The sequence below is a fragment of the Triturus cristatus genome, chromosome 3_2 (assembly GCF_964204655.1).
Source record: "Triturus cristatus chromosome 3_2, aTriCri1.1, whole genome shotgun sequence".
In the NCBI taxonomy this organism is placed as follows: Eukaryota; Metazoa; Chordata; class Amphibia; order Caudata; family Salamandridae; genus Triturus; species Triturus cristatus.
Window position 1 is genome coordinate 1089013901 of NC_140584.1, and position 27091 is coordinate 1089040991.

The following is a 27091-nucleotide window of genomic DNA, read 5'->3' on the forward strand; positions in this document are numbered from 1 at the left end:
TGGACAACTCTTCACATACTGTACTTTCCCACACTCAATAGGTCACCAGAGTTAGCAGAACAACTAAGGGACAATTCGGGAAAACACATCTGCAAATGTGCGAATAATGCTTGGGTAATTTAATCCCGGCAAGCAGAAATGTGTAAACTAGTAGAATGAAATGCTAGCAAGTTTGCATGCAGAAAGACATCCTCTGAAGGCTTCTGGTTTGGTATTTTGTTTAAATAAGTTTTAAAAACCACAGAAAATACAATTTCTAAATAGTATCTACAATGTGTGTGCACATTGGAGGTTGCTCCTCGAGCTGGGACTGAGCAAAGACTATTGCATATTACGTGTGCAAAAAAATCTCACTTTTCCAGCTGAAACGCGGCATGCCAGTGTGTTTAAAATGTTTGGTGAGCGGTGCATAGAAAAACTAAAAAATAAGGTATGGCCCCTATTCTTTTTTTTTTTTTTTTTTTTTTTTTTTTTGAAAAAGTTTTTATTGAACAATAATTCGATTACAAGTATGGGCCTACAACCACCCGGGCCGGCCGCTAGGTACATAAGGAAATACACACATATCAAGGCTACAATCAGTTCCCAGGGCACTGCCCCGCAGTGGCTCAAGATAGTTCTCGAAGAACAGCAAGCGTCAGTCCAACAATAACAAAAACAAAGGGAAAGACAATAAAAACAAAAGGCGAGTTATGAGGGAAACCAGTGCGGGTCAGGCTCCCCCCGGGAGACTCCAGTCAGGACAATTGAGCAATCCGCTAAAGAGAGGAGTACCGGGAGGCCGGGGACGGAGGGGGGGGGGAAGGGGGTCAAGGGAGATGAACGTCCAAATGTAGTTGTTACAAAAAGCGCCAGGAGCCATCAAGGGTCAGGGGGACATGGCGATATCAGTGTCTACCAGGGGGGGCGTACAGATGCCTCCGCGATATGCGTTCCATTGCCCCCAAATTCTACCCCATGCCCCCGGCTTGCCACGGGCCACATACACTGTCTTCTCCCTAAACATACACCAGTCCATATTCTCCTTCCATACTGACACGGTGGGCGGCCGTTGAGCGCCCCAAAGTTGCGCTATATCCCTCTTGGCAATCATGTTCCCTAGGGCCGCCCACCGAGTCTGAGCCGCGCTGTAGTCATTGGGCTCCCACACATTCAGGACACAGCGACGCACCTCCGGCAGCAGCACAACCCCAGTGACCTGTCCCATAACCGTGTGGACCCGGCGCCAGTAGTCCGCCACCTCGCGGCACTCCCAAAGGATATGAAGAAAGGTGGCGCTGAGCCCACAGCCTCGCTTACAGAGCCCGTCGTCGGAAAATCCCATCGAGACCAAGCGCGGACCCGTCACATACACCCGGTGGAGAATCTTGAGCTGTACCAACCGGAGACGAGCCGGAATGGCAACCTCCTTGGGGGACGACAGTGCAGACTGCCAATCTTCGTCGTCCAATTCGACCCCATCCCCAGTCCAAGCCTCCCGAAGGCGCACCAGGAGGTCCGCCCGGTGATTAATCAATTTTTTATAAATTAAAGAAATAGTACTATCAGGGACATGTCCGTCAAGTATGCGGTCCTCGAGGGGCGAAGAAACAGGGATCTTGGTCCCCTCCCCGAAGACCGAGAACAGGGCGTGTCGAACCTGGGCGTAGCGGAAGAACTCCCTGTCGGTCAGCTCGTATTCGGCCCGGAGCACCGCGAAAGTCTTGACCGCGCCCTTGTGCCACAGGTCTCCCACTTTGCTGATACCAATCGTGTCCCACTGGTCAAACCCCTTGGTGGTCCACAAGCTGCCCAGGCGGTCGGAGGCAAACAAGGGAGTAGCACATGTTAATCGCTCACTCCAGCCCATGGCCGCAGTGGCAGCCCTCCAGGTCCGCACAGCAATCTTAGTAGGACCCGTAAGGGTCCGGCCAGCCAGGCGAGAATAAAGTGCCCTGTTGTAGTTCCCGCCGGGAAGCAGGAACTTGTCCATCTCATACGCCGGATTCAAGCCGGGCGCATAAGTGGCGTGGTTAATGGCAGATAGCTGCGAGGCCCAATAGTACCTGCGAATGTCAGGAAGCGCGATGCCCCCGTCATACCAGGGGAGAGTGAGCTTGGCAAGAGCAATACGCGCCCGCCCGTTCCACACCAGTCTCCTCTGCAGGCTCTCCACCTCTCGAAAGTAGGCCACTGGGATAACGTCGAAGGAGTTCTGGAGTGCATAGAGGAACCTGGGAAGGGACATCATTTTAAACAGCGCGGCCCGACCCAGCGGGGACAGGGGCAGCCTGCACCACCGGGCCGTGTCCTCCCGCAGTCGCCGAAGTGGACGCAGGAGATTCTGCTCATAGCGAGCCACCGGGTCCAGCGAAACGTATATCCCCAGGTACTTAAAGCCGCTCAGAGATATTTGAATCGGGAGCCGAGGCGGCAGGAGAGGAAGACCACCAGAGATGGGATAAACGCAGGATTTAGACCAATTGATCGTGAGACCCGAATTGTTCCCAAAGGAGGTCAGAACGTCAAAGAGGACGTTGAGTGACTGCCGCGGTGAGGTGAGATACAGGAGAATGTCGTCCGCATAAAGCGAGACCCGATCTTCGAAGCCCGGGCCCCACCGGATCCCTCTAAGCGAGGGCTCCCAACGGAGCCAGGCAGCGAGTGGCTCCAGGGCGAGAGCAAAAAGCAACGGGGACAACGGGCACCCCTGCCTCGTGCCCCTGCCAAGGGCAAAGGGCCGAGAGACCCGCCCATTCACCACCACTTGAGCCATGGGTCCCGTGTAAAGGAGCCTCACCCAGCCAATAAATCCCTCTCCAAAGCCGAATTTATCCAAGACGGCCCAGAGGAATGGCCACTCAATAGTGTCAAATGCCATCGTGGCATCCAAAGAAACCAGCACGGCCGGTTCGGAGAGGAACTCCGCCCTGGCAAGGGCACCGTGCAGACGCCGCAAGTTAAGAGCGGTGTTGCGGTGCGGGATAAAGCCGCATTGGTCCGGATGAATAAGGTCGCACACGACACTCAACAATCGATTGGCCAGGACTTTCGCCAGGATTTTGGGCTCCGCATTGAGCAGTGAAATAGGCCGGTAAGAAGTACAGCGGTCACGCGGCTTGCCCTCCTTGGGGATAACGACTATAGTGGCCAAGCGCTGGTCGGCCGGAAGGGAACCCGCCGCAAGAGAGTCGCGGAACATGCGGCTGAGGAAGGGCGCAAGCTTATCAGGACGCAATTTGTATAGCTCAATGGGCAGACCGTTAGGACCCATAGCCTTGCCCGAACGAAGGGAACGAATCGCGGTCGCTATTTCATCCGACGATAAGGGGGCGTCCAGCCGCTCCCGGTCCTCAACGGACAGGCCGGGCAGAGCAATATCTCTCAGTAGGAGGCGAGAGTCATCCTCATCCCTGTCGGTCACCGGGGAGTACACCGCCCGGAGGTGGTCAGCGAAGCATTCCACAATCTCATCCGGCTCAGTCACACACACACCATCCGCAGCACGCAACTCGGGGACCACACGATTCACTCTCTCCTTTTTGTCCAGCCACGCAATCAACTTTCCCGCCTTGTCCCCCGCGTCATACAATCGGCCCTGCTGCTCCCTATACATAGTTTTGGCCGCGTCAGTGACCAGGGACCTATATTCGAACTGTTTCAGGCTAAGGGCATGTAGCCCGTCCGGAGTAACATTCGCCTCCAAGGCCGACTCCAGCCCCGAGATGTCAGTCTCCAGCTTCACCACCGCCTCGCTCCTAACCTTCTTGGCCACCACTATCTGGGCGAGGGCGTGTCCGCGTATCACAGTTTTAAAGGCTTCCCAAAGGGACAACGCAGACGACACCGACCCCTCGTTTTCACTGAAGTATTGGTCCATGGCCTTAACCAGGCTGTCACGAGTCACAGGGTCCCGCAGGTACCAGGGGTTAATGGGAGCCATCCGCCCTGCGGACCGCGACCCGGTGTCAAAGAGAAGCCACAGCGGAGAATGGTCGGAGATACCACGCGCCAGGTGTCTGACCTCTCGAATCCGACCAGTCTGCGCCGCGGGCATAAGGAAGTAGTCTAACCTGGAGAGACTCCCATGCGCCCCCGAATGAAAGGTGAACTGACACTGGGTCGGATGCATTAGTCTCCAACTATCCACCAAGCCGAAGGTCTCCAACATCCCACCCAGCCATGACTGGGCAGCGGGGAGGGTCCTCGGTGGGTGACGATCCAGTTCACCCGAAACAACAGAATTAAAGTCCCCGCCCATGAGCAGGAGGCCGTCCGGAAGGTCAAGCAGCATTCGACCCAAGTCAGTAAAGGTGGAGTTCTGGAGGCCCGGGGGGACGTAGACCGAAACCAGGGTAAGGGGCTGCCCCTCCCACCTCTCAATCAAACACACATAGCGCCCTCTGTCATCCGAGACTATCCTCGTGATCTCCACCGGAAGGGAGGTTCGCAGGAGAATGCCCACCCCCCTGGAGCCAGTTGTGAAACCAGAATGGGCTACGAGGCGGTATCCCCCCCTGTTCATCGCATGGCAGACATTGCCGACCAAATGCGTCTCCTGGAGAAACACCACATCAGGAGTCAAACGACGCAAATATTGCAGTACAACACCCCGCTTAATACGGTCCCCCAACCCATTGACGTTCCACGACATAAGCCTCAACCCGTCTCCCCCCATCCCCTCCAATAGATCAAGAGGCCCCCAGCCCGCAGCACTGTTCCCAAATATGGATAAAAATCAATACCTCGCCCTGTAAACAAAAAACACACAACAAAACAACCCCTCTTCCCCCCCGACCCCCCCCCAAGTCCAACGCCCCCCACCCTGCACCCCTGCGGGCCAAAGACCCCCCCCAACTTGCAGTGTGCCTGTCGCCCCACTAACCCCATTCTACAAAAAGACCCCGGAGGAGGAAAGGGACCCGAACCCGCCCGCACCCCTCACGGGTCCTGGTAAGACACAGTATGCAAAAGAAGTAAGACCCAACTGTACAGTGCAAAACCGCAGAAGCAAGGACCAAAGGTCAGTCTAAGGGGACCCGTCACCTGCGGTGCCCCCAGAGGGCCCGGGCCGGCCGCCCCCGTCCGGCAGCGAGTCCAGCCAGTCACTTGCGGCCACAGGAGAGTCAAAAAAGGCTGTCCGCTCTCCATGCTCCACTCGAAGTTTCGCCGGGTAGATCATCGAATACTTCAGGCCGAGCTCGCGGAGACGGCGCTTCACCCCTTGGAATCCCATCCGCTGTTTCTGGACCAGTTGTGTGAAGTCCGGATAAAAGTTGATGGTCGAGTTCTCGTAGCGGACCGGGCCACGGGTCCGTGAAGCCTGCAGAATAGCATCGCGGTCCCTGTAGTGGAACAGTTTAGCCACGATAGGCCTCGGGGGGGCCCCCGGCCGCGGCCGGCCGCCCGGAACTCGATGGGCCCGCTCCACAGCGAAGAATTTGCTTAGGCCAACCGGGGACAGCTGTTGCAGGATAAGTTCCTCGACCACGAGGTCCACCGGGCGGCTGTCGGAGGACTCCGGTACCCCAATGATGCGGATATTGTTGCGTCGGGCCCGTCCCTCGAAGTCCTCAAGCCGCCGGGCCATATGGTCGTTGACCACTCTGATGTCCCCAAGCGCGGCCCTCAGATCCGACACCTCCGCACCCAGGGTGGAGGTCCGTGTATCAAGGGCCTGGACCCTCTCGTTGGTTTTAGAGAGGTCGGCCCGAATCAGGGTGACGTCGATCGCGACAGTGTCGATCTTACGGGCCAGGGCCTCATATTGCGTCGCGATGGTTTCCCTGATGCCCTCGATGGCGCCCATAATGTCCTGTAGGGAAGGTTCCGCAGAGACGGTCGTGCCTCCCCCTGCAGCATCCAGGGAGAGGCCAGCAGCGCCAGTGGACCCCCTGCCCTGGGTATAGCGGTCCATGTTGTTGCTCTGGACCGCTCCCCCGCGCAGTGAAGCCTTGGTCTTGCGCCCCTCCGGACCCCCTTTGCCCGCCATGTGAGCGCAGTCTCTCAATGGGACCACCGATCAAGAGGTGTGCCGGGCGCCAGCGAAAGGACCACAAACTGTCGGTGTAGGGGTCGGAGGCGTTAGGCCCACCAGTAGCAGATGGAAGCAAGCCTCGGGCAGAGGCCCAGGAGGCACCTCGCCACCCTGAGCACGCACGCCAGCTGATCTCCTGAAGGCCAAAACCGAAACCGAAAGTGCTGAATCGGCAACTGGCACCGCGCTGAGGCCGCTGTTGTTCAATTGCAGCCCGGCCCCACGGGTCACCTTCACCCCGGCCACCTCCGTCGGGTGGGTCCCAAAAGTTCCGACGACGACAACTCAGGATTCCCAGGTCCGATTAGAGTTTTGAAAAGAGATATATGATCAGCTGGTCTTCATCTCCCAGATTCCATAAACCAAATCAGGATAGTCTCAGGATATATTCCGAGGAGCAGAAAGGGTCCGGGGAGCCCTGTGCTCACGCGACCATCTTGGATGCGCGCTAGGCTCCTCCTCTCATGGCCCCTATTCTTAAAGGTGAAGTGAGCATGACACCCTGCTTTATTTGGAGGTATCACCTGTGCTGTTAATATGAAAGTGAAAAGCGGGCGCTGTGCTGCAATATAAAGCGCAGCACTCGTGTTGTTAATATAAACACGGGTGCCATGCTGAAACCTAAAGTGCGGCACCTGTAGGCGGGACGAGTATGTGGGGCTGCAAGCCGCAGGTGCCATTGTTGACTGTGTTGATTGATTTGGGTGAGCCGCGCTTAACCCCTTCGCTGCTGCGGACATTCCGCTGCAGCGCTGGGGGGGGCAGGGGGGCAGCGCGGCGGGCCTGTGCTCATGACGGAGCCGCTCCGTCATGAGCCACAGTTGAGCTGTGCTCATGACGGAACGGTTCCGTCATGACTCCGCCCATTTGCGTTGTCGCCCCGCACAGGCGGGGAAACAGCGCCGCGCAGGCAGTGCGGCCGCCGACAGGATTGTCATGACGGAACCGTTCCGTCATGAGCACACGGCAACCGTGGCTCATGACGGAACGGTTCCGTCATGAGCAGGGAAGGGGTTAACAAAAGAAATGCGTGGCTGCCATTCTGTGACCTGAAGCGTGCCTAGCGCTTGGGAAACAAACACAAGCACATCTTTAAACGACGGTGCTTTAATGACAATATATTATGGCATGAGCAGTGTTAACGCGGCCGCCGTTCTTGAATAAAAAAACCAATTAAAGCGCAGCTGCACATACAATACGAAAATATTAGGTAACGCATTGGTATTGGTACAACAGGAACCCTGGTGCAGAGCATCAGAACTGCTCATCCAGATTATCTTGGCACATGTGCCAGGAAGCTGGGGTCACATAGAGGCCTCTTGCTTTGTAAATTAAACGTAAGCTACTGCCAGAGGACCTGTGAGATTTGCCAGCTGTTGCATTTTCCACATAATTAATTATTTACTGTACTTGCCACATAATTCGCTATCTGCTGCATAATACACGGAGGCTAGCAAAAAACATTTTGTATCTCAAACGGAAGGAAAGTTATAAAAAAATAAGGCTGCCGCACATTCCCATGCAGTCGTCACCCTACCGCAATATGAGAGAGGGGAAGATAGCAGAGAGGGATGCAGTCTTACAATCGGAACAGGGTCCAGAGGAAAACCCCTTCCAGGGGCAAGTCCCCCTCCCCCTTCCTGCAAACTTAACTGCGTGCCTTGCCTTTCGAAAATTACACCATTGACGTGATTTGGTGCCTTAAATAGTTGCAGTTTATTCAAACATAACATGGTTGTACATTTAGCAATTTTATTGCTCATTCATAAACATCCATGTTATCGCATACTTTCATTGTCCTTGTAATTGTCTTTGTACATTCCTTGTCGTTATGTGCTCCCAGGCAGTCTATTTTGCGGTGTGCCCTTTTGTCCAGGCCTCTGTGTCTGCGGTTCCAGGCTTCAACTTGCTACCGAATGTGGTGGGTGTTCGTCAGGACCTGCCTGAGCTGCAAGGGCTGGTCCGCTTGCCCTGAACCCCTTGTTGTCTCCTTGCCAGCTCCTCATGGTCCCTGCCGTGTGGCATCACAAGGACCCTGTGTGAGCATTTCATCTATTCTGCCTGTGGCTGTGTCCTGACATTTCGCTCCCTCAGTAACCCTGCTGTGAGGCATCCCAAGGGCCCTGTGGGAGCATCGCATCTACTCTGTCTGTGGCTGTGTGCCGTCCTTTGCTCCCTCAGTGCCCCTGCCGTGAGGCACCCCAAGGACTCTTTTGTATATCTTTCCTGCGTTTCTACTGCCACGCTACCTACACTTTTACGATTGGAGGGAGCTCCCCCTGCACTCCCTTCTCTCCCTTCCTCAGGAGAAACCCATTTGCTCTAGTACCCCTACGATGTTTAGCAGAGACATATCCATCCCCACCCCTGTCAGGTGTACACCGTCCTCCAGATGATAGCCGGGGGATCTCAATTTGCTGAAACAGTGTCGCACGAACCCCCAGGTGTTGGCCCTACATATTTTTGCCATGGTGATATTCAATTTGCGTCTGGACTTCTCCACCGCCCCCAGATCCACGGCCCCTCTCCATGCTCTGCGCACTATTTCTGAAACAATCGGCTGGGCGCACAAATCTTGCCATAGCTGTGAGGCCTGCCTGCATTTTTTCCAGGTGGCCCCTCCTTCATATTGCTACCAGGTCATTCCCTCCTAGGTGGACCACCACCGTATCCGGTCTGCCTCCTTTCCCATAGCTTCCCGCACTGCGCGGAGCAGTTGGTCCCATTTCATCCCTGATTGCCCCAGCCAGATTACTTCCGTGTCCCGAACCAGATTCCGCCGAATTCGCATCAGGCCGCCACCCACCTTTGGGCTCGTGTTATGTATGAGTGACCCACGATACAGACCTTCTTGTGCCGCTCAGCTGGACCTAAACGGGGGGGGGGGGGGGTTGACTCAGCACATTGTGGGGCGTATGTAGGCTTTCCTGTTTTCAGTTTCTATTTTTGGTCAATTCTGGTGGGGTTTTTTCAATACCTTTAACAGTGGTTATCAGTAGTTACACATTTTCGAGCCATTGAAAACAACAGAAAGTGTTTTTCCGTGGTGTTTATGGAATTTTAATTTAATTTTATTTATTGCTTACTGTATGCACTAAAAGTGCATGTGTATAGATAGCGTGTGCATAGGATATATGAGGTCCAAATACATTTTTATTGCACCAGAATGAACTACTTAGTCAATAGCATTCTTCATTAACTCTGAAGATTGTAAAGATGCTTTCAGCATACCATCTAGCAAGTGACCAGGATCTCTTACCGGGAGGCACTGCAGCTCAGGTATTGATTTTGACAGACCATCATACAACTTTTTCACAAACATAGCTGAATTACTGCAAATACAAACAATATCACTCCAATCTTCATTGAACTTGGTAGGACCTTTTTTCAGCAGAGTTCTAAGTGACACTGCGTTCCATTTTTACCAAACGTCTGGTGGCATGTTTTCACCACTATCTAAGATGCTTGGTGACCCATAGTGAGTATCTGGCAAGGACACTCTCGGACCATAACCCCTGCTTGATAACGATATTCTGGTCGCAGCAACGGCAAGCGATCCCGACATGGCGTTTGAATCCGGTGACGCTGGAGGATCCCGTGTTTAATGCGGAGTTGGGGGAGGGCGTAGAGCGCTACTTCCTAGGCAACTCGGGGACGGTGACGAGTAGAGCTCAGGAGTGGGACGCGCTTAAAGCGGTGGTGAGAGGGATTTGCATCTCGTCCGTAGCTGGGACGCGCAAGGTGTTGATACGGAATATTGACCGGGCTGAGGCGCGGCTTCTCCAGGCAGAGTTAGACGACCACGCGGCTGGGGGCGCTCGGGGGAGAGTTGTTGGCGGCATGAGAGGAGGTGGCCTCTCAGGTTGAGCGGCTTCGCTGCTAAGACTATAAGGAATACATGGTGCGGGCGCATGCTGAACGGGACAAAGTGGGGTCGCTTTTGGCCTGGCTGGCTAATCCGGATGTTCGGGGATCCCCGGTGGTGTCGCTGGCCGCGCCAACAGGGAGCCTGGTTCATTCGCAAAAGGAGATTAATGACCAGTTCCTGGGTTATTGCTCGTTGCTATACCAGAGTAGGATGAGGGACCTGCCCGACGGTCTGGACGCTTATTTAGAGGCTGCGGGGTTACCCCGCTTGGATCCGGAGCAGGGCTCTGCGTTGGGGGCGGCTATCTCTCTGGGTGAAATCAGGGCAGCGGTTAAACATATGGCCCGAGGGAAGACTCCTGGGGCTGATGTCCTCCCGGTGGAGTTCTATGCAGCGTATTTGGATGTTCTGGCACCGCAGCTACAGTCGGTATATAGAGAGGCGTGGGATCTGGGCAGGCTGCCGGTTACTATGAGAGAGGCGATCATAGTGCCGTTGCTGAAGAAGGGCATACCGGCCGCTCTCCATGCTCTCGGTTGACTATAAGATCCTTAGCAAGATCTTGGCCACGCGACTTTTGGGTCACATGCGCTCCCTGGTACACCCGGATCAATCGGGGTTCATTCCCACTAGGAATACTGCGACGTGCATTCGGCGGTTGGTATGGATACTGGGGGAGGGAGGGGAAGGTACGTCGGAGGCCGTGGTGCTGTCGGTGGACATCGAAAAGGCATTCGACAGTGTGGAGTGGCCGTATATGTTCCGGGTGCTGAAGGAGTTTGGCCTGGGTGATAATTTTGTGCGCTGGACCAGTCTGTTATATAGATCCGGCACAGCTAGGGTTCGTATGGGACGTACCATATCAGCGGCATGCCAGGTGGAGAGGGGCACTCATCAGGGTTGTTCTCACTCCCCACTGTTGTTCGCGCTGGCAATTGAACCCCTTGCTGCTCATGCCCGGCAAGGGCGGTTTTACGAGGGCGTTCGGCTGCGAGGGGAGCTCCATCACATATCGCTGTATGCGGATGACCTCCTGTTGTATCTGGCTGATGCGGGGGGTTCCCTCCGGGGCGCCAGAGCCCTGCTCAGGGAGCTTGGTCGCTTGTCAGGGTTGCAGGCGAATTGGACTAAGACCTGCCTGTTTCCTTTGTCCCCTGGAGCTCAGCAGCCTTCGGAGTTTGCAGACCTGAGGTGGGAGCCTACCTGCTTGCCGTATCTGGGCGTTCGTATATTCCACACCCCCAGTGACCTTTTTGAGGGGAATGTGGGTGGCGCGCTGAGGGGGTAGTATGGCGTATGCCCCGGAGATTCCCTTGGTCATGTGCACGGCCCTCTCCCATGGAGGGGATTGGTCGGCTTTGGCTGGCTGGGAAGAGTGCGGGGTCCACATGATTGGGGACTTATACAGGGATGGCGTCTTGTTGTCATTCCAGGAATTGCAGGGGGCGTTTGACCTACCGAGGGGGGATTATCTTTTGCACGCCGCCTTGGTGTCAGGGATTCAGAAACCATGGAAGATGGGGCTGTCGGAACCCCCAACTTCTTTGGGGTGTCAATACGTCACTATGGCGGCGGGTACATTCAGGGCCATCACTTGTCTCTATAGGCGGCTGTCCACGGAGAGGTTATCACCTATGGATGCCTTGCGGGGTAAATGGGAGGGGGATCTTGGTAGGCCCATTCCTGAGACGACGGGGGCACAGCTGTTACGGCAGGCCTGGAAGGGCACGCGCAACGCTAGATTTCAATTGGTCCAATTTTATACTCTCCACAGGGCTTACTTAACTCCAGTCAAAATCTTGCGGTACTTCGGAGGCTCCCAATCGCCGTGCCCCCGGTGCAGATTGGAAGGTGCTGATTTTAGTCATATGTTTTTGTCCTGCCTGGGACTGGGCTGGATGTGGTGGTGTGTCTGAATCAAGTGACTGAGCGCGAGCTGGAAGTGGAGATGGGGGGGCTTGCCTTTTGTTAAGGTTTCCGCACACCCCAGTACTAAAATTACGAGCAAGTTTTACGATTTGGGCTTGATAATGGCGAAGAGAGAGCTCACCATGCATTGGAAGGCTAGGGCCGGTCCGAGCTTTCGGAGATGGAAGGCGAGTTTCTTGTCCTGGGCGGGGAGCGAAGGGACGCTTCGTCTACAGCTGGCCAGGCGAGCATCTAATGACAAGGCGCTGGATGCGGCGCGGGCGTGGGGGGCTCTGGTAGAAGGGCTTCGTTCTTTGGAGGAGTTGATTGAGGGGGATAGGGATCCTGTAGACATGGACCGGAGTGTGGAGCCTGGGGTTGGGCCCTCCGGGGCTACTGGAGAGACCGCGCAGGACGGGGCCACTTAGGTACACTCATGGAGGAGTCAGCCTCTGCCCTCTATATTGAGAACTGTTGAGTGGGCATGGTGGGAGCATGGGGCGTAGATGGGCATCAAGGCGGGGCCTCTTGTTTCCTGAGAACAATGAAAGTGCTCTTCTGCTTGTTTTGAGTTAGGATTTCTCGGACCGCGGGGCTCTACATGTAGAGGTTGAGGAGGGGTTGCCGCGGGCACACTGACGGGGGGGAGGTGGGGGACTAGAGAGGGTGGTGGGCAGGGGGAACTAGGGAGGAAGCATGGATGAACCGATTTCTCCTGACATGTACATCGATGGTTGGGTCTCCTATACAATGCTATTGTATGTAGTATTGGTGTTGTGGTGCACTGCTTTGAAAACTCAATAAAAATCTTTAAAAAAAAAAAAATAATCTAAGATGCTTGGTGACAACATTATTTTCACATACACCTGTCCACTACATATTGCATTGAATGTTTAAAGCCTGGGGTGTTTGGCAATTCACTTGCAATCAATACTGACTCACTAGAAAAGGGGGCTGATGTATCAAAGGATTCACCCATTCTCTGTCTGTGGGTGAATGTGATGGTACATATTAGGAAAGATTCTTATGAAACCAGCCAATTTGCCTATCGATGAAATTAAAAGTATACAAAATCTCAAATATGATTTTGATATTTCCCGATTCTCGACAGTTTATAAAATAACTAAATAAGACCTAAAACATGCTTCTAAACACTACATCTTTGGACCAAAGACCACAAAAACTGAAAAAGCATAAGGAAGAAGAGACCATGTTTTAGTGACCTCCCCAAACAACAAAACTCAAGCAGAATAATGTTAGCCAAGTGTTTCTTGATGCTACCTTGTATAACAAAAGTTACATTGTATTGGCCCCTTCAGGAAGAAATAAAAATATCTCTTTCACTCATCTTTTCCTTTTTTTTTAATGGCACTTAGTTTGTGGTTGCAAAGTTGTTTTTTCACTGTTTATATGTTTACACCGGTGATGGCTATTTTCCTTTTGGTGGGGTTTGATCAGTTATTATAGGTTTAAACCTAAAACCAGATAGCCTAGGCGTATGTATCGTTTAAACGCGCCGGATGCCCATCGCCCTATCACCTTGATTTGATCAGCTCCCAAACCTAGCTCTGCTGCAGTGGTGGCCACCTCAATTCGGAAGGAGTGGGACCCGAATGCCTTTGCCGGGAGCCCTACTTTATCTAGCGCCTTCCTCATCCCCACTATGAATTGGAACCGGCTCAAGTAAGACCCGTCCCAATGTGTTAGCAGCGGCTCCCGCTTGTGTTCCCCGTGTTGCATGTACCTCCGAACTAAGCACACTGGACAGCATGACTTTTCTCTGATGCTGTTGATCCTGGTTACACTTCCCTCTGCCTGTCTGGTCCATTTTCGACCGACATAGGAGTTTGTTCACGTGTCCTGCCCCAAGTTCTATGTCGGCCCGGCGTATACAGGCAGCTCCTGGGTTGTTTATTGCGGGGGCCGCTAACTCGCTGACTCGGTTTGCCCCAAAAAACACCAGTGCAAACGCTGCCCTAAAGAGTGTAGCCTCCAGCTCGGTGGTGCATATCTCACCCAGTGCCTTTATTATTTGCTGTAGTACTGCAAAGTTAATGGGCCGCCTACTATCCCTCTTTCTTTGTTGCAATCTACCTCATCCTTTCAATGCCATTCTACATTGAAAAGACCATGTCGGATCCTCCCCTGCTGCCATCTTTGTGTAGTATCCTGCGGCATTAAGGTGCGCCTTGGCCCAGGATTTCGTTTTCCCCGTCATGAATGCCCATTCAGTGAAGCCTAAGACCTCGTCTTGCCCTGCCAGCCGGCCCCCTGTGACCCCCCTTATATCAGCAAACGTCAGCTAGCACTTACGATATCGGTTCTCCGTTCTGGGGGCCAGCGCATTGTCCAGCATCATCTTTAACCCGGGACCACCCATGCCCATGCCTCTTTCGGCACCGGGGTCGTTCCTCGGTACACGTCTGGGGCAAGCTCTCGGAATCTGCCCCACTGAAAATGAGAAATGGCATCCGCAATTGAGTTTTCTACCCCCGGGATGTGCCGTGCCCTAAGAACGATATTTGCTTTTAACTGGCAGCCGACTAGTTTCCGAAGCAGATTGACCACCGCCGGACATTTAGCTGTTTCTGTGTTGATTGCCTGCACTACCGCATGGTGGTCAGACCATAGAATTATTTGTCTGTTGGCCAGACGTCGGGACCAAATGTGGAACGCCACCACAGTGGGGAATAACTCCAGAAGGGAGATGTTGGCCATGACCCCTGTCTTTTGCCAGCTTGTCGGCCACGCCTCTGCCGTCCATGCTCTACCTAGGATGGCCCTGAAGCCGTAGCCTCTGGCTGAGTCCGTGTAAAGCTCAAGTTGGTTACCCTGCACCCATGGCTCTCGCTAAAGTCCTCAAAGTGGAGCAACCCATTGGCAGGCATTTGTCATATATTAGTAATGGCTGTCTAGCTGAAAACCCAGCAAGTGGTAGCTATCTGCGTGCACTGGCAAAAGGCGGAAGGCCGATTCTATGTCTGTTTTTGCCAACAGGGCCCAATTCCCTGCTTGTCTTATTAGGTCTACTGCGTCATCCACTGATGCATACGCTACTGCCCAACTCCCTTGATCCAGCCAGTCATTGATGGAGTCCCAGTGGGGGTGCGACAGACTGTGTATTAACCTGTACTTGCCTGCCTCCTTCCTTCTTAGGCACCACGCCCAGAGGAGATACCACCAAATCTTTTAGCTGGGGGAAGCGAACAGGCCAGCTACCCTTCCCAGCTGAACTTCCTTTTCCACCTTCTGCCTTGCCACCCACGGGTTGTCATGTATTGATTTCAAGTTCTGGCTTTCCTGGGCCACAAGGGTCCTTTTTAAGAGATGGGGAAAATCCTCGTGAAACCTTCTGCTAACCTGTGTCTGTCTGATGTTTTGGGATAACGTCCTAATAAATATAACAGTCTGCTTATTTTTATGGGGGTGGGTAGGGGCTGCCCCCAGTCCGCACCCCCTTCGCCCCTTTCTGAAGCTCCCCGCTCCTTACTTTTTTGTGCATCTTTATTCTTTGTTGGCTCCTGCCCCCTGGGCCTGCTTGCAGCATGTGGCGGGATGGTACCCCACGCAGGACCCGCATGTACTCGCACTGAACCTGCAGGCCGTCCCCCACTCACACTGGTCCTTGTCATATTTCCAACAGGACTTACCTGATATGCTGCTGGTTTGGTTCTTACCTTTGAAAGACTGTCCCTGATCATCGTATTTTCCCTTGGCCCCTTGGGGACGAAAATGGGCTCCCTTGAGCTTACCCCTTTTCTGGCTGCTACCATGTGAGTTGTGAACCCCTCCATGTTTTGGCAATCCCTCTCAATCACTGGCCATGTCTGCATTTTTTCCCTTGAAGCCCTCATCATATTTTAACCATGCGTCACCCTGTTTTTTTTGTTGTGCATCGTGCACCTGCTGTTCATATAAAATAAGTACTGCCACACTCTGGGGGAACTTCTGGATGAATACACGCGCTATGGTCCTGAACGCCCTCAGCCAATTTTCAAATGACCTTTCCACTCTGGGCTTGCGTCTGTCCCTCCTGTCTTTTTCTTTTTCGTCTTGCATCGTCTGGTGTAAGCCTGCCTGGCGCACCTCTAGTAGTGTCTATAAATTCTTTCCTCCAGTTCCTCTCTTTTACTGTCAGTGGGATGAGATTGGCCAGCCCTAGAGGGTTTTGTGGTTGTGGGGGTCCCCCGCAGAGGGGCGGAGGTATTCACTGGCCGGTTTCCCCCGTGGGTCCGGGCCTTCCCCTGCTCTGCTCTTTCCCGCCGTGCTGCCCTCGGAAGCTGCCCCCTCCCCCCATCCTGACTCACCTGCTGGGGGTTCTCCTGTCCCCTGTCTGTTGCCCTCTTTGGGTCTTCTTTTTTCCTTGACCTCTGGTCTGGCCCCTTGCTCCCCCCCACTGCTTTCTGTGTTCCACAGGAGGGGCCCCACAAATGGGGATCCAGCCCCGGCCATTGCCACCAGGGCAGCCATGCTGCTGGGGGAGCCGGTCCCTGCCCCCGTGCCTTCCCCTGGAATCCTTGTTTGTCCCCTCCCAGGCCTGTTAACCAGGGGTGTTGGGGAGGCCAGGTCCCCCCCCCCGCATTGCTAGATTGCTAACGCCTAGCTCTGTACCTAGGTTTACAATTTGCCCTGGCCCGCCTCTGCTGGACCAGCGCGCTGATTACCCTTGCGCTTTCTGCATAGTGCTTACCATTTTCCGTGTCCGTCATGACGTGATTCTTGAGGGGCTGTCGTGCTGGGCTGCAGACTCCTCACCGCTGCTGCTTTCCTCTGTGTCCTCTGTGTCCGAGCTGGACAGCAACTCTGGGGATGATGCCGTTCTGCCTCTGCCCCGAGCTCCACTCTTGTCCCTGGTGCCCTTTATCCTTCCAGCAGCAGTATCCCCTCCTCCAGTTTTGCATGTCTTTCTGGGGGCCGCCATTTTGGCTGCATGTCCCCCGACGCCTGGTTGCTTATAGGGTGGTGTGGTAGGGTTAGCCCGTCTTGGCTTTTTCCCCTTCCCGTTGGGACCCTCCCTGATTTGCTGGTCCATCCAGGACTCCCCCTTCAGGGCTACCAACTCCCTGGCCTTCTCCAGCATGGCCTGCAAGTCTGCTTCTGCTCGTGGCCTCCTCTGTCCTTTCTGAGTGGCCTCCGGGCCCCCTTGCGCCTTCCTGAACCATGCCGGCAGCCGTGTCTCCCTGCCAGCTGCCCTCTGCCTTCCTGCCATGCTGTTGGCTTATTCCTGTATCTGCTATTCCCCCAGTAGAAACAAAAGGCTCTCAAAATCCTTCAGCCACCGCTGCTCGCTGTGTTCCCTGCAGGTATTCCCTACCCAGTAGTGTGCTTCTTCACTGCCACCACACTGAGCTCGATTCAGGAGAAAAGATTCCCAATCGGTAGAAAAAGGATTTCGCATTCAGCAGCCACCACCACTCGCTAGCCTTCCTGCCGGTATTAAAGCGTAATTGGCGGTGTCTGAAACACAATATAAAGCCCCCGCTCCCTCTGAGCTCCACACTTCTTGCCACCCGCTCGCAGCCCCTCCTGCTTGCTTTGCTGGCTCACTCACTGGTGCCGCTGGGCTGGAAGCACGGCTCGCGCCCCTTTAAGGCAGGCCGGATCTTGAGGCTCTGCCCAGCTGCTCTTTCCGGGTTACCGGCCTTGATGTTTGACCGCTCTCTTCGCTGCCCTCGGGGGACTCCACATGTCGCTCCCCAAGTAGAGCCTGTCTTTTGATGTTGCTCGAGCCGCTCCGGTGCCACCTTTGCTTCGATGGCCTGCTCGCCCCCGCAGCGTCGAATCGCTCAGCCCCGTCGCCTCCAATGGCCAGTACAGCTCGCTCCAGCCGACTCCTCTGGACGCCGCAATCTCCTCGCCGCAATAGGTCCTGGAATAGGTCCTGGAAATGGCCTCGGTTCCGCTGCTCCTCCGTTGCTGCAGAGCTCTGCCTAGCGTCTTCCTCACAGGCTTCCCATGCCGCGTCCACATGAACGATTCACTCCTCTCCTGGCAGAGGGTGGGTTATGTGTACGTTCAGGGCCCTGCGCCCTTATTTAACCCCGCCAGCCGGTCTCCAACTCGCCCCCAGATTGGGAGCGCTGTAGCCTACCCTCGGGTGTCCAATCCTGGTCGTCCCTATTTCGCAGACTTCCGCGACGGGTTTAGGGCTTCCCACCTCTGGGTGACATTTGTCCCGGGCCCCCATCGTGTCCGGCTACGCCTTCCCTGGCCCGGGCTTCGAGGGGCTGGAAGAGGGAAGACGGAGTTTGAACTGACAGAGGAGACTCATGTGCGGGCACAGGGGGGCACTGGACCCTGAGCAGAGAGATGGGTCACAGGAAAAAACAGTACTCGGTCAACAGCGATCACCCGCGGATCCTGCAGGTGAGGGGCGCAGCCCCACCGGCCCGTGGACTACTGTGACTCTGAGATCAACACAAAAGGAGGAACAGACAGGCAAAAGGATTAAAATAGGTGCAGTAACAGCTAGCCACAGCTTGAAGGGTAATTAATCCAGAGTGGACTGCCAATTGGAGCTTTCATACACGCCATGAGACTCCACTAAACAAGAGCTATCCCAAAACAGGCCAGATAGCCCGATGGTCCTCTAGCACTACACCCATGCCCTTGATCTGCTACAGGCCCTATAGACCAAGATTAAGGCATGGACACTCACAGAGAGCATCACCACTGGTGACCATTGGTGCTGTATGGTCTGCTTCCCACATCTCAATGCATGGGGCAATAGGGGGGACTACTGCAGGATCTTTTGATGTTAACAATATTCCCTGCTGTCCACAAGAATTAAAAACGGCGCTCCTTTTGCATAAGCGCGCCTTGTTAATTTGCCTACCAGGACTCGGACCTTCCTTAATTTGCAGGGTATGTGGTAATCAGACATGTGGCACACACCTATAATGTGCCTGCTTCAGCGCATGCATTAAGGCGGCTACTACTCCCTGGAGGCATACGTGGTGTACATTTAATACAGCAATGCTATTGCGCTACTATTTAAAGTTGATTCGCTCTGAAGCATGAAAAAAGTTAGAAATTATTTCTACAGCATCCGCTTGTAGGAATTGGCTCATTGCAGCAGAGGAATCCGACAGCCTCACACCGAAGCAAGATGACGGCTGGACATGGCGACGGCTGCACCGGAAGTCATGACACTGGAAACGGGAAAGAGATTTTTTCTACCAACATATCAACAATGTAAGTGGAAAGGGAACTGTAATTTACCGGTGCTCCTCAACCTTGAAGGGAAGTGAGGTATGGCAAAAGCGAACGACTAAGGAGGCAGCAAAGAAGAGCGATGCAGGAGTGCGCCAGTGGTAAACAGGAGTTGGGGAAAAAGCAGGGAAAAAGTTGTATTATTGATAGCAGGTTTTGTAGACAGCACATGTGTGCTGTTGCTAGACTTTAAAAAGATATCAATGACATCCGATTCCTGAACCTGGTTTGGGGTTGGTTATTTTGTTATCTGGAGTGGGCCTGACCCGAGAGTTCCGTCTGGACTATTTAGAGTAAGACCAAGAATTATTGAAATATGGCTGTCCTCTGTCTTAAGTGACAGAGTAGGTGAAAACCGATCGACTGGAATGCAGCTCGAACGAACACCACTGGCTGAGATTCATTGAAGCATTCCTTTCATCACTTTGCTGTGAGCGGCAAGATAAATATTTTGCATATTGTTTTTTATGGATTGCTTTCTCTAACTATAGATGCACATTAAATCTGAGATGTAAATTAAGCATTTCAGTTGACAACGGGACCCACATCTATGAATACCCATCACACGTAGACTGTCTATTACATCAAACCAGAGTAAGGAATGTTTGAAATAATCTCAGCCGCTTTTGATCACTTGGGCTGCATTCTAGTCCATCCAGTTTGCCCACTGAGCGACTCTAGACAGAGACCAGGCATGTACAATTCTTTCTGTTTGGTGCCTAAGAAGAAGCTACTGTAGTGACCTTTTCCTTCATTGGAGGCCAGCTGACAATTGTGTGTCTTGCTGTGTTATGGCAAGATATTTAGAGGGAGGGACAATTTTCAGGAAAGGGATATCAAGGCCTCTGTGAGTGACAAGAGGAATGTCTGAAATGTGCATGTCAGAGTGTGGTGTGACTGACCGTGCCTGCAAGTGAATGATGATTGCATGCCTGCAAGGAGTGGCTGCAGGTTTGAAGCAAAGATATTTGAGGAGCTAATTACTGGTTTATTTGAGAGGAGCCGCAGAATGAGATACACCTAAGATGGTGAGCTTCCTCCCTGCACCCCTGAGGGTAAAGGTGGGAGGAAAAGTCTGTTTTTTCTTCTGGAGATCCCTAGACGGATAGCGGCTCTCCATGAGACGAGGGGGTGCCCGAAGAACTGAATAGTACAAAGCCCAGATGGCTTGAACCCCTGGTGGGTAGATACCGCAGCGTCTCTTTGGACCTGTGCAGTCCCAGCGGCCAAATACATGGAGGAAGATGGAGAGAAGATATCAAAAACTGAAACTCCCAATCTCCGGGCTAGTAAGTAATTTGACGAGGTTTGGCAGATCACCATTTTAGGAGCAGCAGCCCAGGAGGATGGGTTATTTTATTTATTTATTTAGAGAGTTTTTTTTATAACTTGAACATGACCCTTGCAGATATCAGAGCGCTTTAAACCTTTACAGAGAACACAAAGCAATTATAACAATATCATATTCGAGAAAAATACAGGATATGGTGGAACCCAGAAAAGGGTGGGTACACTTTATTATTGTTCATAGAACAGAGGCAAACAACCAATAAGAACAATAATATCGTAGTCAAGACAACTATAGGATCAGGAAGTATCGAGGAAGGGGAGGATAATGTCAGGACCGATCAGTCGAAAACAGTCAAGTAGAAAGTGAGCAGTAGTCAAGAGTGTGCTTGAGGAATTGGAATGGGTACGAAGAGATGTGATCTTAGGATCTATGGCAAAAATGTGTTCATCAGGAGTACTTTGACTTCTTTCTTGAAGGATACAATTAAGGGATCTGTTCTGACTCCAGGGAGCAAGGTGTTCCAAATTATCTGGGCAATCCCAGAGAAAGATTGATTGTAAGTTTTCTTCTTTTGGAACCTCTGAGGTTTCAGAAGTAAGGTGTTGGAGCTTCTGGATGATCTGCAGCCACTAGAAAGTTTGAGCTTCTGAGCGAGATATCTAGGGGTTTTGAGGTGGAGGGTTTTATGTGACATGCAGGCAATTTTTAGCTGGATTCTTTCTTCGCAAGGGAGCCAGTTGAGAGATTTCAGATCGGGGGAGATGGGATCATTTGAGCCGGTGATGAACCTTGCAGCACAGCTGAACGAGGCTCTTAGAGGAGCCATTTTGGATCTGGGCTGGCCACAGAGGGTTGCACCTCCATAGTCCAACTCGGGAATCCCTAGGGCTTGCACTGCATACTTGAAGTCATTGAGAGGGAGGTTAGGGCAGGTGCCAACACCCTCCATTGCTTTAGCAGATGGAAATTGCTCCCCACTGCATCAGGCACTTTGTAATTAATAAAACTATACTATAGCACCTAGCCATACTGTGTCTGACTCATCTCAGTCATCTTATTAATAGCTCCTTACAGGTCCTGGAATTGAAGAGCCAAATGGATGCTCTGGCGTTCTAAATTATGTTGTTGGGATTTTGGTATGGTGCCCGTGTGCTCACACATGCGCTTACCCAAGATCCCTGCACTTATGATAGTGGTGTAACAAAACTTTAGAGGGCCTCCCTGCAAAGTATGTGGATGGCCATCTCCGGACTCAATCAGAAGCTCTCCATATACGGTACTGTGCTGAAGGGGCCCCCTCGGGTTTGAGGCCTCCCCGCACCTCGTGGGCTGCGGTGCCTGTGCTACACCCCTGACCTATAGATTGGCATGTGAACCCTCTCCTGTTGTGAAGTATACAGATTAGTACCAATTACATTCTATCATTCACGATAGTCAGTGGGGCGGATGCTAAGCTAGGGTTGCATGTCCATTGACTGCAAAAATATCAGCTCAAGTCCGTGCAGCAGTTCACTTCCTTTGTTTACTACAATCTTCTTGCTAGGTGCTTGAACAAGGTTTCATGTTTGCACAGTTGTAAGTGAAAATTAAGCGAACCACCTATTTAATTTTCTTTTAAAAATGCTCCTGAGGCTAATTCGACCTACACTCTATGGAAACTCCATACACTGACATATAGATGTTGCAAGAACGCTGCAGGAATATCTTTACATAGTGCCTCCACTTAGTCTCATTAGAAACCATTTCTTTGACATTCTTTGTGCTCTCTGAAATATAAGATGGGCAAAGACTCATTTGCGTATTATAGACTCATAAATCACCCTGGCAGTTCTTCATTCTGCTGTTTGGCAAGCGTATCTCCTTTCTTGCAAGTGTGTGGGTGGGGGGGGGGGTAGCCTCTTCCCGGAGCTAGGCCCCAACTCGCTAACTTGCTAGTCTCTTTTTGTGCCCTGCCATCTCGCGGGGTCTGGGGTGCGATCGCTGTCTCAGTTTGCTACCCCCTTTTGTCTGGCCTACTCTTCTTGCCGTAAGGCATCCCAAAGTGAGTGGCCCTCCTTCAACATTCAACACACCGCCCTGTCGGTGTGCCTCCATAACCATCAAATGTTCCCCTCTTATACGCCACGCCGCCAGGGAGGCTCACGTCTTCCTGCGACTCCCCCCATGCTCACTGTGTTATTTTTTTTATTTTAGGTGCATCCTGCTAGACGCATCGCACCCTACAGGTTGCTCCAGAATACACACAGCCCTTCTTCTGAGAGGTGCACCTCATCTGGCTTGTAGAGCTCCAGGTGGATCAGGCCATGCCTGATGCTCTCCAAGCCATTGGTCCTGCAAAATTTACTTAGCTCAGTGTTCATTTTTTTCTTCGAGTTCTCAACCGCCTTATGTGACTCAGCCCCACGCCACACCAGCCTGCTAATCAACTCGGACCAAACGATGATGGTGCTCTCGAAGCGCCGAGCCGTCTCTGCTACATCCGCCTGGATGGCGAGGAGTATCTCTTTTCTCCCCAGCCAGCTAAGTCGTTCCCACCCAGGTGGATAATTAGCACGTCTGAGTGCCATACTGCCTCTGCCTGTAGCTCTGCAAGTGCCGCTGGGAGTTGGTCCCTTCTCATACCCGGGCGACCCTACCAACGTACATCCCGTGCTGGGCGGCAGTGGTCGCCGACCCAATCCTAAATGAATGAGAACCAAAGGAGGCCGGTGGGAGGCCCGCTCTACTCAGCGCTTGGTGCATCACTGCAGTGAACTGGAATTTACTTAGGCGGGTCCTATCTCTATGTTGGAACAGGGGGCCCTCACCCGCTGGACGTGATGCCATGTAAGTCAGCAGGCAGCATACTGCGCAGTATTAAGGGTCTGTAATGCACTCCAGTCTTACTATTGTCCCATTGCCCGCCTGGTCGGTCTTAGACCTTCTCAGCCGCTGCTCTACCGCTGCCGCTCCAGAATTAACATCGGCCATCTGTAGACACCGCCCCGCGGGTCCTGTCCTAGTTTGCTAACCATAAATGCCCCAAAGAATGCGGTCGCGAAGGCTGCTTTGAACGGGTTAGTTCGTATGTGTCCTTTGCTCTTTCCCCCAGTGTGTCCAAGGGTAAGGTCAATTTATTGAAGTCTAAGGGTCTCCGATTAGCCTCTTTTACCCCTTCTGACCGCCTCCAACCCTTCATCGCTGCCTTGATGTAGTAGGAGGCCGTGGGGTCCTGGCCCGTGATTAAAATGCGATACTGCTGACAGGTGGGCCTGGGCCCAAGACTTTGACTTTCCGTTTGTAAATGCCCACTGAAAGAACTGTTCCACTGCCCTTTTGTCTCGCTTGCGTTGCCCAGTGTCTGGATGTTGCCTATTCGCATCACTGTCTCTGCATATTTTCTGTAGCGCCTGGCATAGTCTGGCGTCAGGTCCTGGCACACTTGGATCGACAAGTCTGACCCGCTATGGACCATAAGTCCTCTGGGAAGGGGGTCATGTCCCTCTCCGCCCTTTGAGAGAGTTCCTTGAATGTGTGCATCTGACCGCGGAAGAGGGCGTCCGCCACTGCTTTCTCCACCCCCGGTACATGCCGCGCTTTCAGTTCCAAGTTCCCTTCTAACTGTAAGTGAACCAAGTGACGCATTAGCCTCAATATATCTGAACTCCTGGCTGTGCCTCTGTTGATTGCCTGCACTACCCCTTTGTTTTCAGACCAGAGAGTCACTTTCATATCCCTCAAATCCCGCTTCCAGACCGCCATTGCCACAACAATAGGGAACAACTCCAAAAATGTAATATTGCAGGTGGCGCCCCATGTATGCCAGCTGTCTGGCCAGCGCCCGGCGCACCACTTGTCCCACATCATAAGGTCGTGTTTGACCCCTGCCCCCAACCTGACGTGGTGGTGTCTGTGCGTCAGCCCAGCTGTTAGCTGGGTTAGGCGTCTGGCAAAGAACCTGCCGGCAGGTTTGATCCTGGCCGCAAAGTTGAGTTTTCCAATTAGCTGTTGTAACTCGCGGAGGGTACCCTTTTCCCTACCACACAAATTACATATGTCGTCCCTGAATTCCCCTACTTTAGCATCTGGGAGCCTGGACGTTCCTGCAACTCGGTCGAGCTCAATCCCCAAAAAAGTGAGTTGTGTGGAGGGACCTACTGTTTTGTCTGCTGCCAGTGGCACCCCCAGTTCTCCATCTAGCTCCTTCAATGCTGACAGGGTCTCACAACACTCCTCTGACGGCGGGCCCCACAAACAAGAAATCGTTGAGGTAGAGCAGCTTGCCCCTGCGGGGTGAAGGTCATGCAGTGCCCATTCTAAAAAGGTGCTAAACTGCTCAAAATATGCACAGGACACTGAAGACCCCATTGGCATTGCTTTGTCAAAATAGGTTGGCCCTTCCCACTGGAAACCCAACAGGTGAAAACTAACTGGGTGGACCGGGAGGAGGCGGAATGCAGACTCAAGGTCCGCTTTCGCCAAGAGGGCCCCTTCACCTGCTGCCCTTACTAGGTCAATGGCAACTTCCTCTGTCGCGTAGCCCACTGAACATATCTCTGAGCTAATGCCATCGTTAACTGACTCCCACCTCAGGGAAGGAAAAGTGGTGAATGAGCCTGTATTACCCTACCTCCTTCTTGGGGCCCACTCCCAGTGGAGAGATCACCAACCCCTTTGGGACCGGGGAGGTGAGGGGGCCTTCGATCCTACCAGGGTTCTCTCTTCCTCTATCTTTTGGTGCACTATCTCTGGGTGTTGCAGCGCTGATTTTAGATTGCATGGGTTGTATGTGGGAAAGGGCCCCTCACATGGAATAACGAAACCTTCTTCAAAACCATTCACTAGCATACTCGTGCAGTCTTTGTTATGGTATTTGTTAGCTAGCTGCCTTAGCTGGGTCGTGTCAATGGGGGATGCAGCTAGCCAAAAACTGCTCAGTTGTGCTAGCCTAGCTGCTCCCCCTGCGTCACTGTTATTGCTTTTTCTTTTTACTGTCCCCTTGCTGGTCTTTCCTGCGTCTGCACCCTGCTGCCTGGTGTCTCTCCCCTCCCCCCCTCTTCCCCCCCTCCCCGGCAGGTGTAGCAAATGTTCTGAAACTTACAAGAGGCTCCCCATGTGCATTCATTGGCCTCGTACTTCCAGCAGATGGCGTCCTGCCCACCAGTAGCGGGGGGGGGTTTCCAGCTATTATACGTTTTTGGCCTGTGCAATGACCTGCCCTTGCCTTTGTGAAAGGAGGCACGAAAGGGCTGCTCGCTCTTACTCCTCCGGATCTTGACCTCCTTTGCCACCACCATTTTATGAATGAAACCAGAAATGTCCTCATTCTATTCCAACTTGTCTGCATTTTTATTCTGAAGCCTTTATCATACTCGAACCATGCGTCCCCTGGCAACTGCCTGTGCGCCCCGTGAATGTTGGCTTCATACAGCCACAGGTCTGCTGCCTTCTGAGGGAATGTCTACAATAATGCAAGCCATGATTCTGAAAGCATACAACCAGTTGTCAAAATTCCTTTCTTTCCTCTCCTTTCTCTCCTATCATCATCCTTCTTATCGCATACTGTTAGGTCCAGTCCCTCCAGTTGTATCTCTAACAGGGGAAAAATATCTATAAACTCTTTCCTCCATATTCTCTCCTTGACTGCTAGCGGGATGAGGCATACTAATCCTGTGGCCCTTGTGGCCTGTGTAGCAGGATCTGGGGATGGCCTGGTGTATGCATCAGGGGGTTGGCCCGCTCTGCCTTGGTCAGTCGGTCTGTTTGTGCTACCCCGTGCTTCTATGGGGGATGCGACTACCCCACCCTGCCTCACGCTCCTGGGAGCTGTTGTCGGTTGGCCCCACCGGCTGGCCCCGCATGCGCTCTTGCCGCGTGCTGCATGGGTCTATTCGGTGCCATGGTAATCCTGAAACTCCCACCTGCGGTGGTGTGTCCGTGCCCCCTGCCCCTGTGTCACAAGACCCTTAAAGAGCAAAGAGGCCAAAACTTTCAATCATTCTTACACTATTGCGCCAATATGCTCACCGTTCGTTGAGTTGGCCTCGCTGTTTGGCCCTGCCGCCGCCGGGATGGCCACAGACGGCAGGTCGTCCTTCTTGGACCCTCTCTTGGAAGGAGGCTTCCTTGGCGCCTTCGCTGGGGCCCTCTGCCTCTTCCTGGTTGCCGGGCAACCCCCAGCTCCAGATGGCTGCGTGCATCATCTCTCGGCTTCCTCCTCTCGGTGTTTGCAGCCAGCTGCTTCCGTGCGCCGCGCCTCCGATGGTGCCCTAATCTCCTGCAATAAATCCCCCAACACCGCTGGCTGATCTCTGCTCTCTCCCTTCTGGTTGCCATACTGTGATGGTCTCAGGTCGGGGTCAGGCAGGGTGCAGCCACAGCAACAATGCACCAAGGGGTATAAAGACTTTGCTGCAAACTAGTGGCTGTTATTTCTAAAGATTTTGCTGCAAACTAGTTGCTATTATACTATTTCACAGTCCAGTCCGATTTTTGAGAAGATAACAATCCAGGTAGAGGTGTGGCGCTGGGCCTCGAACCCGTTCCTTGTAGTTGAAAGACCAGCGTTCTTGCAGTTCAGCCAGTTAGCCTCCGTATATTAATTGAGCAGCTTTTAATTTCTCATTTCCGCTGCGGTGTGGGGGCAGCCTAGCAGCTTATACAAGGCTAAATTGCCCCCCACCACCTCTCGGGGAGTCGCGCGATCTTCAATCCGTGCATTTCCCTCGCGGGGTGTGCAGCGAGGCCGCGGCAGCCCCTACGCTGTCTTGGGGCAGGCGGGGCCACTGCTACAGAGTAGCGGGTGTTTGTGGTGGCT

General features: G+C 53.1%; 2 protein-coding genes across 2 annotated transcripts in view; both read left to right on the plus strand.

The window, feature by feature from the left end:
• The window catches only part of LYRM9 (LYR motif containing 9), a 373929-nt gene that overhangs the window by 74590 nt on the left and 272248 nt on the right, over positions 1-27091 (plus strand). The window lies entirely within an intron of this gene.
• The window catches only part of LOC146859182 (GPI-N-acetylgalactosamine transferase PGAP4-like), a 104827-nt gene that overhangs the window by 73987 nt on the left and 3749 nt on the right, over positions 1-27091 (plus strand). The window lies entirely within an intron of this gene.